The 22,318-nt window shown below is 38.7% G+C and overlaps 1 pseudogene; it reads left to right on the plus strand.

The window, feature by feature from the left end:
- Positions 1–936: 936 nt before the first annotated feature.
- LOC122213123 lies at positions 937–1,394 on the plus strand (annotated as a pseudogene).
- The last annotated feature ends 20,924 nt before the right edge of the window (positions 1,395–22,318 follow it).

A 22,318-nucleotide genomic window follows, 5' to 3' on the forward strand; every position in this document is an offset into this window, starting at 1 on the left:
CGGGGTTCAAACTCACAAACCGTGAGATCATGGCCTGAGCTGAAGTCGGATGCTTAACCAACTGAGCCACCCAGGTGCCCTGAACAATTAATTTCTTAAATTCAGGTTGTGACCATTGGAATAGAGGGAAGTCACAGAGCCAAGGAAGCTGGATACACCCAAGAAAGTTATAGACAGTTGGCTAATACATAACCTGATAGGTATTGGATGAAGCAGGAAGTGACCTTCATAAAATAAAGAAGATGGTTAGGAAAGAAGTCATGCGTGCAGAACAGCAATGGAACTAACATTAATGGACCAAATGTCATGTTAGTAAATAGAAAATGTGGCTAGAAAGAGTGCAATACAATTCAGTTAATTCTTTAAAGTTAGCAAATGCTAGGGGCGTCTGGGTGGCTCAGTCTGTCAAGTCTCTGACTCTTAGTTTTGGCTCAGATCATGATCTCATGATTCATGAGTTCAAGCCCCACATTGGGCTCTGTGCTGAATCCCTGCTTGGGTTCTTTCTCTCTCCCTCTCTCTCTCTGCCCCACCCTGCCTCTCTGTCTCTGTCTCTCTCTCTCTCTCAAAATAAATAAATAAACTTTAAAAAATTTAAAAAAATAAAGTCACAGATTTCTAATGGAATGATCATTTAGAACAAATTCAAGTACAGGGTGTATGCATTATCCTTGGGTTCAGAAAACATGTAGGCAATCAAGAGGGGATTTGTTACAGCCATATCATATGACATTACCATGTCTGTAATGCTAAATTGTTGAAGGAGAAGCGATCTGGAGCAGGAGCTGAGGGAAAGGAGAAGCTGGTCTGGGTGTGGCCACTGCTGCTGGTCACCCAAAGTCTCCAGGCCCGGCTAAGTTTCTGTCCTGTTGCTGGCACACCGCCTGTGAGACTCTGCCGGGCCAGCGTGGGAGAGCTATGGGCAGCCGCTGGATCATGTCAGCCAAGGACAGGTGGGCCAGGGAGATCCTGAGGGGCTACTAGATTGGATATACTTCTGGGATGCTGAGACATGGAAAACACCCTGGCCAGGAACAGAAGACCTGCCAGTCCCTGAAGTGGAGAATGAAGCCCCTGTTCTCAAGAAAACCCTCAAGCTCAAGGCAGTGTGTCCAGAAGTGACATTGTCTTCAGCAGAGCAAATGGAAAAATTCTTCCTGGAACAAAAAGTTTACTTCAAAGGAAAATGCCTAGAAAAACGGATCTTCAAGTTTGGCTTTGTGGTCCCTAACTCCACAAAAACCTGGCAGTCCCAGATAATGCCCACCAGTGCGCTAAATGGCAGTGTTTTCAGAGAGAGAACGTTTTTTGACAAGAGTCTTCTTGTAAGCACTTCCAGAGTGAGGGGTTTGAGAGTAGAAAGTGCATGGATTTCAAGAATTTGTTATTTTTGAAGGGAAAAGAGGAAATTTGACTTTTTTCCTCCATGCATTTGATTTTTAATACTTCCACCCCTGATTTCCTCTACAACAAAACCCACCTTCAGCCACCCGGGAACCAGTTCTATATAGGTAATCAGATGGCTTTTTCCTCCCAAACTGTCATCTCCCACTGACCAGCCTAAATTCCGAACCCCAGACCAGGGCAGAGGGCAAGCTTGACCTCTTCCCAGAGTGACCCAGGGACAAACACCATGTGAGGTGATGCTGTTCCTGTCCCTTCCTTACCTCCTCCATGGGCCCTGCAGGCAACCCATCTTCCTTTGGCCCCTGGTTTTAGAAAAATTCCTATTCCTCACCTATGTGTAGTTTTTTTCCTACCATTTCTATTTCATACATTTAACTTGTAAAACAGACTGTGATGGGATTATCATGTACTGAATCGAAACATATGAATTTTAAAAATTGTTAAATATCAGCAGTTTCTTATGGTTCACCATCAAAGATTTGTAGAGGTTCATTATTACTTAGAACTCTGGGGGAGGAGGTGGAGGACCTTCAGTGATCAGAAAGTTGTTCTTTAAACTCACCACAAGAGGGTGGTAAGGAATTACGCTTCACATCTGCATGCCCACAGAATGGTTGTCTTTCTCTTCACCCACCCACAAAAACAATTGTTAAAATAGAAGATGGAGCTTTGGAAAAAATTTTTCTTTCTCATTTACATTTGTTAATCATATTTAAAATAGCATTGTTTGGCATCCTCAGAGTATATTGGCTGATAGCTGGGCATCTTTAATGCAGAGAACCCCAGTTATAAGCACATATCTCCATCTTCCATGTGTGCCTGTACACACTTAAAATGCAACAGCTTCATACATAAATTATGAGCACCTCGTCACTGTCAAACTTCTAATCTGTGATGATGAATTAAATAGAATTTTAAATGGATAAATTTCTATTTTAAATCCATCTCCCCTTCTTGTTTATGAAATGAAATATTGAAGTAAATTGAAGGGAGTGGCCCTGTGGTTCATGCTCCAGTGTTAGTCAAGCTCCTACTGTTTACTGTTCCCAGTGACCTTGATCAAATTGCTCAACTCAGCTGGGAACTCAATTGTGTATTTAGAGGATTAAGCAGTCCTGGGAGACATTTTGGAGTCAGACACACCCACCATAACTTCCTAAGGCATTAATACTGTGTTCCTTTTGAATTAAAGTGGAACTCCCCATTCTGCAAAGGGAAGGTCTCAGGGGCTTGAAGGCATGTTTACTCCATCCTTCTTGTGTTGATTTCCCTTTGTTTTCTTCATTTTTCTTTATTAACTGAAAAATTCCCAAACTTTTTAATAGGCATATTTTTAATTTTTGTAGAATGTTCTGTTTTGTGTAACTGTTTGGGTGACTGTATCTGTGTGTGTGTCTGTGTGCATGTGTGCATGAGTGTCTGTGAGTATTGAGCGCTTGCTTAACACATTTGTATGCATCTCTGTGTTTGTGTTGTTTCCGTGTGTCTGCACGTGTGTATTAAGTAAATATGTGAATGCTGCATGTGTGTGTGTGTGCATGTGTGCCTATATGAGGTGTGTGTGTGTGAGTGTGTGTGCGTGTGTGCACATGCATGGACATGCAATCTGTGGTATGCACCAGTGTATTTGCATTTATATGTGTGAGCATGGTATATGCATTATAATGAGTTCGTGGGTGAGAGGTGCCTGGGTGGCTCTGTCAGTTGAGTGTCCAGCTTCGGCTCAGGTCATGATCTCTCGGTTTGTGGGTTCCGGCCCTGCATTGGGCTCTCTCCTCTCAGCACAGAGTCCTCTTTGGATCCTCTGCAGCCCTCTCTCTCTGTCCCTCCCTGCTCACATTCTCTCTCTCTCTCAAAAATAATGAACTTAAAAAAAAAAAGAATAAATTCATGGCTGGTGTGTATGCACATGGTATGTATGTTTGTACATATGTATGTTCTTGATGTATATGTGTATATGTATATGTATTTACCTATGTGTGTATTTGTGGTAGGCAGATTTCAAGTTGGATATGTGTGTGTGTGTGTGTGTGTGTGTGTGTGTGTGTGTGTGTGTGTGTGTTGGCTATTGTCATGAGAACACTCTTCATAGACATTTTTCTTAGCCAAGAGAAGGCAGTGTGCTGCTTGCACCCCTCTTTGAGTTCAACAAGGAAAACCTCTGAAATCTAGTGGCCTGCTAGTGCTTTGCTGCTTTCTTCCCTTCATAGCACTTCATTTTACTGTATTATCTGAGAACCCATTTTAAGTCCCACTAACCCTCCCCTTAATTTTCATTTCCACCTGTGTGAAAGCTCTGTGCTTGAAATTAAGAACACTTTAGAGTAAGAACACAAGTGATTTATCAGGGTATAAGAGCAGTGATTCATGTATTTGTTTCTGTCACTCCATTGTTTGACTTCCTTGGGTAATTTACAGTTTCTGCTCTTGGGTAATACCACAAAAGCCTTTGAGTTTCTTGAGAAAAGAGAGGTGTAAACTATGTTTGAACTGATCTTTTCACTAATATGACCTTTCATTAACCTTAGCAGATGCTTTAAAAAGAAGTATTTTAAGCTAATCTCTCTGAAGTTCAGTTTATGTCTGCTTTTAATGTAAACTCAGTATTTTTGCTTTTGCCAAAAATCCCAGAGTAGACTTTGCAAGTTCTGTTTTCTTAGAAAGAGACAATTGCAGGGGTGCCTGAGTGGCTCAGTCGGCTAAACTTGTGACTTGGGCTCAGGACGTGATCTCGTGGTTGCCAGGTTCAAGTCCTGTGTTGGGCTCTGTGCTGGCAGCTCAGAGTTTGGAGACTGCTTTGGATTCTGTGTGTGTGTGTGTGTGTGTGTGTGTGTGTGTGTGTCTGCCCTTCCCCCACTCATGCTTTGTCTCTCTCTCTCTCTCTCTCTCTCTCTCAAAAATAAATAAATATTAAGAAAAAAAAGAGACAGTTACTCACATCTGAGATTTGTCTTCTGAATGTGCTCAGTACTTAATCATTTTTTCCCTTTTCTTACTTGATTATGTTAGTTTCCCAAACCAGCTTTGCCTAGTTTTAGAGTATTGTAAATAAGAGAAGCCCAAAATCATATCTAGGGCCAGCTACATGATAAGTTAAACTCGTGGTCTTTACAATTATCTATTATGATATCTTCTGAACATCTATAAAATTTTGTTCTGTTCTATACAATAAAGAGTCAAATAATATACTGCTTTGCATTTTCCTTCTTTTGCTTCTTCTTCTTCTTCTTCATCTTCTTCGTCGTCTTCTTCTTCTTCTTTTTAATAGAAGTAACTTTGTCCTCTTTTTTACTATAACCTGCATACCACTAAATTAAATAGTTTGCCACATACTCATTGTCAATGAAATTTTATAAAGGAAACTTTTAAAACTGACAAATTTCAGACAGATTATATTTGAAACATGCATAAGAATCAGAACACTTTAGTTACATGTTATCCAAAATAGTGAACTTCATTCTTCAAAAGACCACTAAAGCTATTTACTTTAAAAGTATATACAGTACATAAAAATGTTTAGCAACATTTTTTGATAAATAATTTTTAATACTTATTGGCCTCATGAGAGATAACATTTTGATCTTGTCATGATGAGATATTGCTTAATGACCACAGTTTCTAGAGATGACCAAGATTCTTAAATTACTGTAATTACTCCAAAGGAGTATAGAAGTTCAGGTCTTCTTTTAACTCATATTCAGTAGGAATATGAGCTATGCCCTTGAAGGAGATGTTGGTAGATTATGTTTCTTAGTTAACAATGTCAAAACCAAGAGTCGGAAATATGAATGACATGGTTAGGTCAAATTATCAACAGGATACCTCCTTGTGAACTTGATTGGTTCGTGGTCCATGGCTACTCTCTCTTCTCTGTTCCTCTGATCCCAATTCAGGATTTACCAGTATACATTTTGTCATTTCGTCCAGTTTAGATTGATTCATCTTTGTTCTCATTTCCTTCTTACCCTACTTTGTGCCTTATAGCTAAACTGATAGCATGATCTCTACTACCTAAGAAGTTTAGGGGACACGTCCCTGATCTATATGCATTTTTCAAACTCAGTTCAATTTAACTGATGTTTGATCATTTTCTTACATGCAAAACACAGTTTCAGACTTTGAAGATTCACAGTGACAATTCTCTTCCCTATACCTAATATAAGCCCTTAGGTGTAACCAGAAAAACTAAAAGATCTATGGCTTCTAATGAATTATTGCACCATAAGACTCAGCTGCTTAGTGTAGTACAAATGCCAAAATAAAAAAAATAATTTTTTAATATTTATTTTTGAGAGAGAGAGACAGAGCATAAGTGGGGGAGGGACAGAGAGAGAGAGAGAGACAGACAGACAGAGACAGACAGACAGACAGAATCCGAAGCAGACTCCAGGCTCCAAGCTGTCAGCACAGAGCCTGATGCAGGACTTGAAATCCCAAACTGTGAAATCATGTCCTGAGCCAAAGTCCAACACTTAACTGATTGAACCACCCAGGCGCCCCAAACAAAATATTTTTAATAAAAGCAAAAACTCCCCATTTATGTCACTGCTCTGAGATTGCCTGTCTTACTGCTTCATCACATGGATTAGCTGATCAAAACAAAAGTGATAGTAAATTAGTCGATGCTGTATGTTTTTTTGTTCATCTACTCATAACTAATACTATGTAGTCATTACTGACTCCAGCTGGGACCATAACCTTGTGTCATACTGAGTTCAATTGCTCAAGAGCTGTGCGATCTTCTCTAACTCAAATTCACTTTTGTACTTTAAAAAAGCAAAGAGCAGTGGGAAAGTCTAGTAGAAGATCTAAAAGTACGATTGGATAGCCATTCCTTATTGCAGAAATGTTGTGGGTAAGACAGATGCATTCAGTGTTACCAATAAGGTACAGAGAAAGGTATGAAGTAACCCATGGCTTCTTATTACATATACGAGCACCTGGGCTTTTCTTCGCTGTTTCCAGACCTACATCAGCCATATTTACTTTATGCCATTTGCCTTCAACCAATTATATTTAGTAAACATCTATCTGTTCAACAACTATGAAATACCGGAAGCTGTATGTTTTAGGGAGCAGCTAATAGTCTTGTGAATAGTAATACATAATAAATAGTTGAGATCAATAACTGAATGAAAAGCTAAATGAAAAAAGGCAGAGTTTTTCCAACATGGAAATATTCTCCTTTTTCCCTTCCACTGATTTCTGGGTGTAGTGTAGCTAACATTTGTAGGTCCACAGGTGGACCTTTCACTGGTGATCCTATTCATTTTTGTTGACACAGGACTATCTCTGCCTATGCAGCACTTGGCTACGTGTCCACTGTCCTCTTGGGGTCTTCTGTCTCTCTGCTTGCCTGGGCCCTTGCTATTTGCTAGTTCCCTTCTGCTTAGCTGAAATTCCATTCTAGGATCTTCCTGACCAAGTGATTGGGCAGTCTCCAAAGTTATTCAAATTTAGGGCACAACATATAAGACCCAGAACTACTTGTTTATTTAATCATCCTTCCCCACCCCCACCCCCAGCCAAGAAACAACAATGAGCATCTACCAAGTTCTAGGCCAGGCTACACAAAGAGGGTCCCACATTCAATAAAAAGCACTTCCTACCCAGAAAATAAACAGAATGACCAAGAATCTGATAATTACCAAAAGACAGCCTAGCATAAGTACAAAAGTCCTATATTATATTAAAACCCATTCCTGAAGTCTCCAAAATGGCCAAAGTTTGAAAAGTGTCCAATGCCTAATTTTTGGTGATGTCAGTGGATATTTGCCAAAGACTGTTCTATTTTTTAGATGGTTGAAATCTATTAAGTCAATATAGATTAAATTGCGTCAAAGGATGGTATCGACTGGAATTGCAAAAAGAAACATGAAGTTGTAATTTATAACATAAATAACTCAAACTAAGCTAATAGCCCTTATATGCAGAAAATTCTAGAAGAACTGTTTAAAAGAGGAGCTAATAGTTATTCTAATTAGTTTATCGTTCTTTAAAATGGTGCCTCTAAACTGGTAACACATGCTTTAAAAGAGTTCGCTTTCCTCAGTTGGGTTCATAGAACTGTGTCGAGTTGGTAGTGCCCTGTTAAAGGTCACTCCAGCTACTGCCACATGATCATAAACTCCAAACGAGTGCCTTCTAAATGAATGAAATTTTACTGCAAAATAATTCTGTTCATTTCTGCCAGGCCCCATGAATGCTTTGAAAAATTTCAGGAGCCCAATCCTCATAAGCTACTCGGAACTCAACTTCATTATACAGTTATGGTCACCAATTTTTCCTGGGAATGACATATAAAACCTCTCATCTGAGCAAAACGAGGCAGATTAATGTTGCATAAAACATATACAGTCTGGATTACAAAATCAGAAAAGCTATCTCTTAGATAGAAAAGCCATCCCTCTTTAGATGTCTGTAATTACAAGACAAATTTCCCCATGGCCTAATATTTCTTACCCTTTCAAAAGGAAAATTCTACATAAGAGAAATAGGGAAATTTTAGTAAACTCATGCTGGTTAGGAAACATAAATATGAGGTATGATTTTTGATGACCTCAATTGCATATGCATGTTTTATCTTCCAAACCTAGGTAAGGTTTTTCTCATAAGGTTCTCAAAATATATTGTTAAGAGATGCATTGGACTTAAAAAATTAAAATAAAATCAATTTCAGCAAATAGTTATTTTAAAGCAAAATGTTGAAAATTGTTGGTACGTTTAGAGTATGTGTCCACACCGGAAGCTTGCTGCTATGGAATACCTGCTTGCCTGTCACCGATCCCCTTGTCTTCTCTTTGTCTTCTGCTATTCATCCCCCAATCCTCTTTAAATGTAGTTTTTATCCTGTCACTCACCTACTAAAACTCTTTCAACTCTACTGAAGGGGCATATTCTGAGCTTCTACTTATGTGCTTAACATATCTTTCCAGAGAGAGAATTGGTCGGTATGATCAACCCTTAAGAGGTGAAAAGGGTTAAGTACAGACAATAAGGGGTTGCGTCCTGTTTGGAATCCACACCTGCTGACAAGCCACTGCAGCCTTCGAGTTTCTAAGTCCCCAGTAAATGGAGGATAACTGGAGGGCGTGCAGGACAATGGCAGTAGTAGCCTCCTCCCCCTTCTCAGCTCCATCTCTGGGGAGGTGCTAACAAGCATGTAAATGCTCCCTGCAGGCAAGAAGCTGTAGGGGGGGTGAAGAGGCTGTAAGTCTTCAAAAACCCACAAATTGGATTATCAATTGCTAAATAATCAGGAGCTGGTCATTGTAATAAACCATGCCTTGAGGCAGAGAGTTCAAATGCCACTCAAAGCAGAAGTGAAGAAAGTATTCCAGTTGCATTCCTTTTGAGAGGCAGCATTACTTGGTGCTAAGAGCACAGACTGCATCAGCACACTGCTTGGGTTTGAATCTCAGCTAGAGCTTGAACTAGCTCTCTGGCCTTGGACAAGTTATTTAAGCTGGACTACTTTTTAGGTTCCTCATCTATTAAATGTTAATAACAATGGTAGCCATATCATACTGAATGTATAAAATGCTTAAAACAGAGCCCGGTGCACTGTAAGCACATAATTATTTGATATTATTGGAAAATATTTATTCGGCCCTTACTTTATGACAGGGACTGTGCTAGAAACTGGGGATAGAATGGAAAGAAATGCAGCTTTTCTTCCCTTATTAGGCACCTACAATACAAGATGGGAAGCCCTGTGAAGGAGGAGGACATAGGATGTTATGGAAGTTCACAGTAGGGATGCTAAAAGCAGGCACTGAGGAAGAGGAAAGCAGGAGGGGATGGCCTGAGTGTGACGTGAACAGCAGGCAAATTTGCCATGATGCTAAGGAAGATTCGGCTTTCCAGCCCTTTCCTTGAGAAGGTCCCTAGAGGGCTCGGGGTGTTCAACAAGTGGGGACAGATCCAAGAGGCAATCAAGATAACATTTCCGCTTACCCATTTCTAGTCAACTGTGTAAAGAGGTCTTGGAAGAGAGTGCCTTAAATCGCATGTCTGTAGTAATTTGTTTGACTTCTCTTCTCATCTTTAATCATTATTTACTTCCAATATACCTTTTGTATTTGTAATTTTATATATCTTTTTCTTAAAGTAAGCCCCTCCAAACCTTTGGGACCCACAAAATCTGTATCCACTTCTATTCAAAAGATAAATGGGCTTTAGGTAAGGGTCCCACGAGTTAGTTAAAATTGGTAAATCAGCAGTAGAGGAGGGGATACTGTCTTGAGCAAAAGGTCCTAGGTGACATAGTCCCGAACCTTGGGTAATCGCAATGAATTCCACAGAGTGTCTGCGGTAGGGCATTTGAAGTTTGCTTCCTTCTGTTCCCAGGTGCTTGTGCAAGAACTTAATTGTGCAGACATTTGGACCCTTCTTTTAATTAATTTTCGAGTCACTATATCTTGACCTCTTTCTTTCACTTTTGAAAAACTCATATGGGAACAGCAGGCTCAGTCTGTGGCTGTATATTTTATGCAAGGTGGAATCTTACATAAGCAGCACAGAGCCTTAAAGAAGGAGAGCATAATGGGACACCTGGGTGGATCAGTCAGTTAAGCGTCCGACTTCGGCTCAGGTCTTGATTTTGGGGTTCGTGAGTTCGAGCCCTACGTTGACTCTGTGCTGACAGCGCAGAGCATAGAGCCTGCTTCAGATTCTGTGTCTCGCTCTCTCTCTCTCTACCCCTCCCCTGTTCTCTCCTTCTCTCTCTCAAAAATAAACATTAAAAAAAATTTTTTTTAAAGAACAGAGCATAAGGAGGTCTCTCCTTAGACATCAGCTAAACAAAAAAATCCTCTCCAGTTTTTTTTATTTGTTTGTTTATTTTTGGCAAAGTCCGAGAGAGAGAGAGAGAGAGAGAGAGAGTGAGTGCACACAAGCGGGGGAGGGGCAGAGAGATGGAAAGGGAGAATCCAAAGTGGGCTCTGCATTGAGAGTGGAGAGCCCTATGAGGGACTCAAACCCGCTACACTAACAGCGAGATCATGACCTGAGGCAGAAGTCTGAGGCTTAACGATTGAGCCACCAAGGTGCCCCCTCTCCAGCTTTTTATATTGAACACCGTAAGTAATAAATGTATTTCTTTATGTATATACAGTACAGGGGCGCCTGGGTGGCTCAGTTGGTTGAGTGTTTGACTCTTGGTTTTGACTCAGGTCATGATCTCATGGTTCATAGGGCTCTGAGCTAACCGTGAGGAGCCTGCTTGGAATTCTCTCTGTCTCCTCCTCTCTCTTTGCCTCTTTTCTACTCATGTGCACTCTCTCTCTCTCTCAAAATAAATAATTAAAAAAAATTTTTTAAATAATATATAAGACATACAGTAGCATACATATAATAATACTTCTGTGCCTAAGTAGTTTTTTTTAAGTAGACCAGAGTGAAATACTAGGAAAGCTCATTGTTCACGTGGATCCATTATTTTTGTTTATGCTTGTCATGGCTTTTAAATATGGGAGATTTGGATGCATACATGTTAGTCATTACTGCTCCTTAATATATATAATTCCCTTTTAAAGTGAACAAGGAAAAGTAATATGCAAACACTACAATCCTTGTAATGGGGTAAATTGCAAATGAAGAAAACCAGCATATTAAACTGTGGACCCTTTCAGAACAGCATGTTCTGGTCACAGATGTTATACATTTCACTTTCCTAAGAAGGAAAAAGAGAAAGAATGAGAAAAACAAACTACCAAATGCCATGGAATTATAAATCAATACGGGTTATTATGCTCTGTGATTTTAAACCTCTTGTTATTCCGTTGGATTATAACATAGCACCTCTTGCACTAGTGTGGCTTGAAATGAGCCACAGAGTCAGGTCAGAGTCAGGTGGATTCAGAGGCCATACACATTCTCACTCAATTACAGAGAGACCAAACAACCTCTTCCCTTTCTAATGAGCTTGAGAAAACTTGGGTTGTTTTCCCAAAATGGAGGAAGTAGATGAGAATTGCTCATTCTCTGAAAAGGAATCATGTTAATGAAATGACAAAGAGAGCTTTGTTCATTTAAATACCATAAGGTCCATCAGAATTGGTAATAGACCACATAATTGTCTCTTTTATATCTCAAATCTTTGCTAAGGGGCTGATCTCTCCAGTCCTTCTAATGAGAAAGAAAACTGGAAGGAACTCAGTTTCATCTTTCTTAAAATCCTCATCAAGGGCACCCAGGCTCTAAGGAACACAAAAATCAATTACCACATTAATATAATTCATTGAATTATAAAGCAGACAAGCAGAAATAACAGAAATAACAAATATATATCAGCAAAATATTTCATTTCTATAAAAGTGATGCTTATATTTTACTTAACTGTGATTTTCCAGTTTGCAATGATTACTTTGTTAATTACTTTTTTAATGAATGTGTTATCAGTTCATAAAATCCCATAGATATTCAACTACATCCATGTCAATATATATGCAAAAATAGAATGAAAAATTCATACTCCTATTTCTGTGTATTGAAATTTTTCTTTATCTTTTCCATATTTTGTACGTTTTCCATAATAATATTTTGTTATGTGGGACAACTCTGATTTAATTTGTAAATCTTGAACATCAGTAATATATACTGATAGTGTAATATATACCAGAATAAAAATCATTTTTAGTGGAATATTTATAAGCACTGTTGTATTACATCAAGTTTGGTAACTAGAGTGGCATGAGGTTCACCCAGGTTATTTTTTTAATTATCTAACCACAGGGTGAATGTGGCTCATGAAAATTAATTGGGAGCACCTGTTCCAAGGTAGCTTTCTGACAGAGGAACATTCATCTTCCCATTGCATATAATTCTTTCTCTAAAGAGACAAGAAATATCTCTTTTTGGTGAAGTCAACATATCTGGCCATAGAGCCAGACCTTTCTTTCCAACAGCTTCCTCTAGTGCGTCTAGCTTCATGTGACAAAGGGATGGGTCGATCAAAGTGTTTTTTAAATGTGAGTCAATCGGGCAGCATTGTTGAGGAAATCCACTCAGAATCTGCAGTTGTATTCCCCTGCATTTGAAGTGGGCCTGTGGGATTCAGATGTGATAATGGCAAAGTGGATAAATGACAGCTCTGGGCATCAGTTTCAAGGAAGTGCTTAGCTGAATATAGAAATCAAATGGAAGAAAACAAATAGCACTTTGTGAATCCTCTTCTCCCAAGCTTCAATTGTTCCTTGCTCTTCTGTGCCTCCTGAAGGAAGGCAAAAGGTCAACTAGTAACCTTCTGTCACCCTCAGAGTTGGGTGATTTTCTTCTCAGTTTATACACACAGTCTCTCTCATACTACATGCACACAGCGCTAAAAGTCTTGGTCATCATTCCAGAAATACCTGGTAGTTTCACTGAGGCTGAATGGTTGTTTGCCACTTCACCAATGAACAGACTTTTTAAAAATAAATACAGCTCGATCGATTGTTTTGAAAACTGATTCGAAATCCCAGTCTGACTGATGAGCTTTTTAACTTCAGGTTCAGTTGACTTATTTGTAGAATGAAATAGCAGAACTAGAATTCCTCTAAAGGCCTCCGAGTTCTCCATTTCATAAGGTATGCTTTTGACTACCACGTGGGATTATGCAAATTATGCTAGATACACATTGTTGCAGTATGAGGGGGCAGAGAAGTGGGCTCCAATTCTGACTGTTCCAGTTAGCTGTGTGACTGGGCAATTTATTTTTAGTTTCCTCATTTGTTAATGAAGATAGCATTTCTCATCTCATAGTGTCTTGTGAAAATTAAGTAAAATATTGTAATCTCAGCATAAGAGAACTGCTCAATAGATAACTTTTGATTTATTATTATTATTATTATTATTATTATTATTATTATTGTAAGTCTTATCATATCATTGATTCCTAACTTTGCTGACTTTCAATTTCTTTGTCTATAAAGTGAGAAAATGATTTTTCTCCTAAGGTTATTGTGATAATTAAATTAAATGATCTAATTCTGTATATGGTAAATACTTAGATGGTAACTGCTTTATTATTATTGTGACTATTACTTGAATGCCTTCAAAGCAGCATTTCCCAATGTTTGCTCTATGTGCTACCATTGGTATATGGAAGGAAAAAGCCATTGAATTTAAATATTAATAGTGCCGTACTTATATTATGTATATAAAATGAATGACTGCCAAAAGATACCTGTATAATCAAATTTTCTGTTATAACACATTTATTAAATTAAAAGCAGTGAGTCATTTTGGACAAAAAAAATGTAAGAAAATGTTGGTTCCAGTGGGATTAAAGGATGAAATTGACTCATTCTTTCATCCACCTTTCTAAATGCCAAAGGCGTGCCAGGCACTGTACATTGCTATGTAACAGAACTTGTCTTCCTGACTATCCTATTTACCACCTCAAACTTGCATACCGGATTTAAACAACAGCACGAGAGTGCCTTCATGCTTCAGCTGAGCTGATTATTTTATTGCCACAAAAGCACACCCCCTGTTAACAAAGCTGAAATTGCCAATAAGGAGATTCTCAACATTACCTTCTAGTAAAAATCAGAGTGAAAGAAGATGACCATTATTCCTCACTTTTCTATACCCTCATGTTTTAGGGAAACACTGAGTTGTTTCAATGGAAACAAATCCAATGCAATCAATGTATCAGAGTCACAGATCCGACTGACTTCCATACAAGGGAAGGCTTAGAACATTATGGCACTTGACCAGGGGACTCTTATGATCCTTGTCACCACTGAGTTTGGCTTACTATCTAGGGGAAAAGAAAGAGCTGAGATGAAAGAAAATGCTATCCTGGTATTAGATGAAATGAGTGAGCTTTACTAAGGAAAGCAATATACATGGGGTAGTTTTAATAGCTTTTTGCTTCAGTGAAAGGTAAACCATACATGATGTTGTTTTTTTTTTTCATTAAGGAAATGAATTACAGTTGCCTATAATTACAAGAGTAAACAGGGTGGGCTTGGTTTTGCACATCATTTGTGAATAAATAGACGAGAAATAGAGCAAAGACTTGTAGCCTTTCTCTTGCCGGCTCCTTTGTCTGAAACAGCACGGCACAGCATGTCTTATGCACAGTGACACTGAAGCACAGGGAAGCTCTTACCAAAAATGCAGACTTCAGTTACAGTGTCGTTTGATTTTGCTTCTCAAGATATCCTTTTTGAAAACATCCTTGCAGTTCAACACTGCATCAGGAAAAGAAAATCCGGCATACAAAAGCCAAGTCTATATCCAGGCAGCTATATGTGTAGCTGTGAAAAATTGCTAAACGTGTTAAAAAAAAATCTTGATGTAAATTAACCTAAACTTCCTCCATGGATAGTATCAATTATTCATGGCATAAATTATGCAACAGAGCTGACAGTACTTAATAGAATATACAGAATGAGATATATATGTATACATACATATACAAATATACTACATGCATATATGTTAATTCATATGTATTCACACGCAATTCATGTGTATACGTATATGTACGATATATATGTATAATATAGTATATATAATCATGCAGACGCACACACATATTCATAAATGAAATAAGGCAGTAGAGTGAAAGAGCACTGAACTGTGAGTCTGGAGATCTAGATTTGAGCCACTTGGTGTGCGTCACTCACTCCTGCGCTCAGGGCCTACATCGCCTCGGCTTGGACTAATGACCCTTTCAATTATAAAATTCTTTCTTTCTGAATCCCAAGCTCCTGTCCTACCAGATGTGGTACAGATGTCTTCCTGAGGATGAGTCGTGGTCATTAAGCAGGGAGACTTGTACATGTTGATTTGGAGGAGTGAGAAAAGTTCTCCTTCAACTCACTAGCACTTGTTCACATCAGACGTTCCCTAGGTCGTCTCTGTGTCCTTTTTTATATCTTGTTGGTATTATACTCTTAAATGCTAGAAAATGCTTCTGTGTTTAAGGCCCACCCAGCAGAACATTGGCAATTCATCCGATTTAAGTAGAAATAGGAGACCAAAGAGTTAATTATTTTATGAAGTGTAAAAGAATCAGATTAATTAGTTATTATTGTTTTATTGTACTTTTTAATTTTCTCTGTACTGGAAATGTTAACAAAGGCCTAACTGGGACTTTCCCACAGAAGTCTCTTCTTTAGAGAACTTAACCTAAAAGCAAATGCTTCCATTTATCTGTTGTTTTGTATTTGATATTTTGTCATTATTATTATTACATTTTTAGAAGTTTATTTATTTATTGAGAGGAGAGAGAGAAAAAGAGAGGAAAAAAAAACATTGAGTGGGGGGGTGGGCAGAGACAGAGGGAGGGAGAGAGGATCCCAAGCAGGCACCTCACTGCCAGTGCAGAGCCCAATGTGGGGCTTAAACTCATGTAACTGTAAGATCATGACCTGAGCCAAAATTGGACGCTCAACCAACTGAGCCCCCTAGGTACTCCTGTTATTATTACTGCTTTGAATAGTAATTAGTATTTACTGAAGCCTTGCTTATATAAGGGAACACAAATTTTGTTATTTGATCACCACGTGGTTTTCCTAACTAACCTACTATTATTATCTCAGTTTTAGGAATAAGAAAACGTAGGCATAGACATGTTAAGTAACTTGCCCAAGGTCACGCAGCTAGTGTGTGCTCGAGCTGAGATTTGAATTTGAGAGATCGGGCTCCAGACCTTATATTATTAGCCAGTATATAATATTGCCACCCTTGAGATAATTGTCAGTAGGACTGTGGTGGGTACCAGGGAGTTCCAACTCAAACACGTGTAGTATCTACAAATACAGTCATGTTTTAATATTATATTTCTATACACTGGGACTTTTTGACAAATGGAACTAGCTGCGTGACCTTGAACTAATTATTTAATTGTCTCTACTTCCATTTCTTCTATCATCAGTGGTTACAGTACTAGCCTTTTGCTTTACAAAGTTGTTACAAGAGTTGTGTGAGGCAGTTCATACTAAAATACGTACAACCTTGCCTGCCACATAATGAGTGCTCAAGTAAGGTAAATTAGTAGTAGTAGTAGCAGTAATATCTCAGAGAGAAGAATTTAGATTTGGATATTAGAGAGGACTGAGTTTGAGTTCTGGATTTGTCCCATATAGATTTCACTTACCTCTGTAGCCTTGCTGGCACAATGTTATCTGTTTTGGTGGTCATTACATCTACAATATTCCTACCAAAGCAATACCAAACCCTATTTTATGGAAATATGTTGTATAAGTACATATATAAAATGACATTTTGTATGTTTTAATATAACATTGCATATAGGTACATATAATAATCCTACAAAATATATGTATGTATTTGTATATTTTTATATGTATGTATATGTATGGGGATATATGTATAATACACACAGACACATATATAAAGGAGGAGAAAAAGACAGGGAGATAATATTGAAAAACTACTGGGACTCCCTTACCTCCTCACTTGAAACTGAGGAGTCCAATTTATATGCACAAAAATTAGAAGTACAAACATGTTGGTCAGATGAATAATCATACAATGTTAAAATAGGAAACAACCTAAATACTCGAACAGGGAATTGTTAAATGAACAATAAGGCACCAATATGAGTGAAAAGTATACAGCCACTAAAATCAAGATTAGGAGGAATGGTTAATTACTTGAAAAATCTTTTTAGCAGGTTCTTAAGTGAAAAAATCAGGCTACAAGGCAAATTTTGTATCAAAATCCCAAGATAGTATATAAAAATTCAAGGTAGTATAAAAGTATACAAATAGATATGGTTAAACCCATACAATAGGAAGGACTCAGAATAAGATGTTAACAGTGGTTACTTCTGAAAGATCATTACCAGCAATCATTATTTTCTCTATGATCACTTGTGTTTGTGTGATTTATATAATATTTCACATAAATGTATATAATAATGCTAATAATGAAATTTCATAGATGATATTTTATAAAGTAAAATACAACTCAGCATTTTGGAGAAACTCTCCTCATGACCTTCCTCTCCAATCCAATCTACTCCCCCAGACAACCCTCTGTGCAAACGTGTGCAGCATGGTCATTACTGCTACCTGCTTGTCCTTTTCTGTCTGCCCAGCCACATACTTCTGCTGAAGGCTCTGTCAATGCTGGCTTTCCATAGTAGCTCTTTCCATCATAGGTCATTCCTGATGCTTGACCTTCTTGCTAATATGTCCTTTCCAACACCAGCGTTTAATTTCTCTATCAGGTGTATTTAAATGTACATGAGCTTCCACTGTTTTCTTTTAGGAGAGGACTGCATCTTCTCACCTTTGTTTCTCTTGATGGTGCCTCATAGAGACCTTGAGACCAAGGTCTTGTTTAGTGGACGGATGATTGGCCGGCATGGTTTTCTTCATCTGTCTAGACTCCTGGATCTAAATCTTTCACTGGATTGGAAACATGTAGCAAAGGAGTCATCCCTTCCTCCCACTCCACCTTATTGCTTGAATTTAATGCTGCCATTGGATAACAATGAATCTTTCACCTGGGGCAGGGAATGAGAATTCATGGACATTTGTAATCCAGAAATCAATGCTACCTCACAATATATCTACTTGTGGTTGAGTCATTCTCTTTACTGGTTATTCTTAAAGTGTATTGGATGAACAGTGAAGGAGAACCAGCATGGATTATGATGGAATCTGTAACTGTTTTTATGTACATGTATTTTGTATGTGTATATATATATATATATATATATATATATATATATATATATATATATAAAAGCATGTCAATTCCTGAAGCACAAAAGCCACCTAGAGGTGGGATAACGATATTTCCAAGGTCTCTGTACCTACAGTCCAGCAAACTAGCTGGGAGATTTTGGGGATGTTCTACTCGCTGATTTTATATTTCTTCATTCTTCCAGTGGAGACATAATGGAGACAAAATTTCCCAGCAAAATGTTGGAATATATGATATATATAATATATGAGAGAAATATATATATATATATTTAATTTTATAAAGAAGGCAGGAGAGAAGAAGGACAGAGGGAAAGAGAGAGAATCTTAAGCAGGCTCCATGCTCAGCACAGAACCCGATGTTGGACTCAATCCCATGACCCTGGGATCATGACCTGAGCCAAAATCAAGAGTAGGATGCTCAACCTACTAAGCCACGCAGGTGCCCCTAAACTATCTTTTTAAAGGACTAAATGAAATAAGGTTTTAAAATGCTTACCACACAACACTTCTCTGTCTTTTGGCTAAGATTACGTGTAAAATGCTTCCCACAGTGCCTGGCATCCATAGTACGGTATCATGCACTGTTAATTCCTGTGGTAGGGCAAAAAATGTTCCCCCCTACAAATATACGTCCCTGTCTTATACCCTGGAACTTGTGAGTATTACCTTTATGGCAGAAGACTGAATATTATTTTATAGGGCAAAAGATGTGGTTACGTTCAGGATCTTGAGAGGAGACATTTATCCTAGATTATCTAAATGGCCCTAAATGTAAACGTGGGCCATCTTGTTTATAAGATATAGATAGAGGGAGTTTGGACACAGACACACAGAGAAAAAGACAGAAAAGGGAAAATGGATACGAAGGTGGAGATGATGATTGGACTTACTTGTCATAAACCAAGGAATCCCTGTAGCCATTGGAAGCTGAAGAAGCAAAGAACAGATTCTCCCCTAGAGCCTCCAGAGGGAGCACAGTCTGGCTGACTCCTTCCTTTCAGCTCAGTGGAAATGATTTTGGATTTCTGGCCTTCAGACCTATAAGAAAGAGAGAGAGAAAAAAATCTGTTGTTTTAAGCCTCCAAATATGTGTAATTTTGCTATCGTGGCAATTAAAAAGATGGGGCTTTGGAATTGGGTACTGAAGGGCAGCTAGAAGAATTTGGGGAAGTATGATAGCAAGTGCCTAGATTTCCTTGAGCAAATTGTTGGTAGGAATTTGGACATTAAAGGAGATTCTGGTAGGAGCTCAAAAGGTAGTGAGGAACATGGGAGAGAAATCTTCAGTTTTAGAGACTACATATATATTGTCATAAACAGAATGTTGTCAGAAATATGAATGCTTAATGCACTGCTGGTGAGGGTCCAGAAGGAAAGGAAGAACATATAGTTGGAAAACGAAGGACAGATATCTTTGTTATACAGTGACGGAGAATTTGGCTGAGTTGTGATCTATAATTGTATTAAAAGCCAAACTTCTAAGCAATGAACTTGGATATTTAGCTGAGGAGATTTCCAAGCAAAATGTTAATGGTTTAACATTTTAATGGATTTCTTCTTACTGCTGATGGTAAAAATCCAAGAGGAAGGAAATAAATTTTAAAAGTTACCATTATGCAGGAATTTGATAATTTCAGAAGTTCATAGCCTATCTAGACTGCCAAAAAAACAAAGCTAAAATGAGAGGAGCCATTGTTGAAAAAGCATGTTTTTAGAAGCAAGCAAAGGATGTGGCTGGACAACAATTTGATGAAAGGATTTCGGGTGTGTGACTCATGGATGTAATCGTGTCAGCAGAAGTTAGGAATAGAGATGGGGTGATCTGGGAATGATCAATGGAGGGCACTCTTGCCTAATGGTGTGACAGCCCCTGACATTTGTGGAAGACCCATAGGGTTTTTGAGAATTTTTTAGCAGCGGAAACAGAAGCACTGCCAGACTGGAAAGAAAGGGTTCCTGGTAGAGTTCTGGGATTGTATAGACAGGAAACAGCGTGATAGAGCTACTCAGCTGCAAATAGGTGCTACCCGTCTGTAAAAATGGAGGAGTGACTGTGAGGACAGAGACCTGGGTGCAGATCGGGCAGGGAAGGCATCGCTACACAAGCAACATAAGATTATTATCAGGCGTGGAAACCTAATGAAATGGGCCTGCTGGACTTTAAACTTGATTGGGATCTGTGAGTTCATTATTCCTTCCATCTCCTCCCTTTCAGAATGGGAATCTCTATAATTGTTATCTTATGCCCGTCCCACAGTTGTCCTTTGAAGGCAGGTAACCATTTTCCGGGTTTCACAGGTCCACAGAGGAAGAGAAATTTTGCCTGAGGATGAATTGTATCCAGAGTTTCAACTATACCTGATTTAGATGATGAAATATGGAGCTTTTGGGGCCGATGATGTTTAGATGACATTCCGACTAGAGTTAACGCTGTGATGGGTTGAACCTTTGGGGGAGGTTGGGATGGGGAGCGTGCATTTTACTTGTAAAGTCCAGAGGGCAGATTCTGCTAAGCTGAAAAATGAGCTCACCCCCAAAAGGTGTGACAGGCCCATGGCCTAATCCCCAGAACCTGAGGATTTCACCCGATGTGAACATTACCTCATAGGCTAATTAACTGATGTGACTAAGTTAGGAATCTTGAGGACAGGAACTTATCCTTTGTTATTTGGGTGGACCCAAAATTCAATCACATGTATTCTATGAAGGAAAGCAAGAGGGAGTTAGAGATAGGCATACAGAAGAGAAGATGCATGCAGAAGGGAAAGCAGTGTGAAGAGCAAGCCACATCGGTGTCCTGGGACTACAAGCAAAGGGATGCCAGGGGTTGGTGGCAGTTACCAACAGCTAGGACACAGGCATCAAATAGGGTCTCCCCACGAGCCTCTGGAGGGAGTGTGGCCCTACTGACACCTGGATATCTGATTTCTGGCATCCGGAATTATGAGAGAATAAGTTTGTGTTGTTTTAAGCCACCAAATTTGTGGTAATTATTTACAGCAGCGTAGGAAGCAAATACAGCTGTTTTAATTCTTTTCAATCACTGGAGAATGGAAAGGGCATTAGCCCAGGGTTAGCATAAAGCCTTTTTGATAATGTCTTTATGTCCTTATAATATCATTCATTTCTGAGGATATTGTGTGTGCTCAGTAAACACTTTTTGACTTAGATGAATGTCCCGAAAATGTGCAAATAGATTTCACGGACCTTTCCAGAATAGTCTCAAAGGCCACATTTCAAAAGGTCACTCTTTTTTTCTGAATAGTTTTGCAAACACTCATGACAAGTAAACAATACTCCAAAAAAACAAGTTTTAAAATACAGTTTGATTGATGGCTCACCAGCAGCAAAGAAGCACTTTCAAAACCACATATTTACATGGTCAATACACTAATTAAACATGAGATTTCCCTGAAGTCATTCTATGAACTTGCTAAAATGAAAGCAACTTTTACACTCCATTTCGGGGAAAGAGATCGCCCAATCCCCAAAATACATGTCAGATGATCTAAGGCTAGAAAAAATCTCTTTGTTTTGCTTGGTTAGGCTTGATTCAGAATTACTGTAACCCTATTGCATAGTAGGGGAGTGTTGACTGAAGCTCTCTCTGCCTTCCACCAGAGGGGAGAAGAATGCCCTAGCAATACCCACAAGGAATCTTGTTCTTGTTTTTAATCATCTCAAACACTGCTGACTAGTTTATCTCTCACAGGAGCAGCCTTCTTTGTTCTCACTGTTATGAAGTGAAGGGCGGGAGGCTGGGGAAGGCGGGGAGCAGTCTGCTCTCAGCCAGAAGCAGGTGCGGTTCTGCAAGATAACCAGAGGAGGTGAGGGTTCTGCATTCTTCCTTCTTTGTATAGCTAGTGAAACATTATGTCTGGGGAACGGCTCCACCCAGGGCATGTTGCTTTCACCTTATTCTGTGCTGGCGCCCCAATAAACCTTACCCAAAACCAAGTGGTGAAAATTACTGAAATCCAGGAGGAGCTAATTTATGAGACTCAATTAGGTAACCTAAATCTTGCGTCCAAATGGTGACTAAGCCACGACTTGAAAAACATCAGCATGAATGAGAAGGGTGTGAAAGGTAAAACTGACAAGGTACAGACAGAATGCAATGCAAATAATCAAAATATTAAGAGCACATTTTAAAGAAAAAGATTAAATGGCAATGACAGAAAACCTGACTTGGTAAAACTTTAGTATCTCTCTTTTTTAAGTTTATAGATTTGGGC

Source organism: Panthera leo, chromosome A2 (assembly GCF_018350215.1).
Source record: "Panthera leo isolate Ple1 chromosome A2, P.leo_Ple1_pat1.1, whole genome shotgun sequence".
Classification (NCBI taxonomy): Eukaryota; Metazoa; Chordata; class Mammalia; order Carnivora; family Felidae; genus Panthera; species Panthera leo.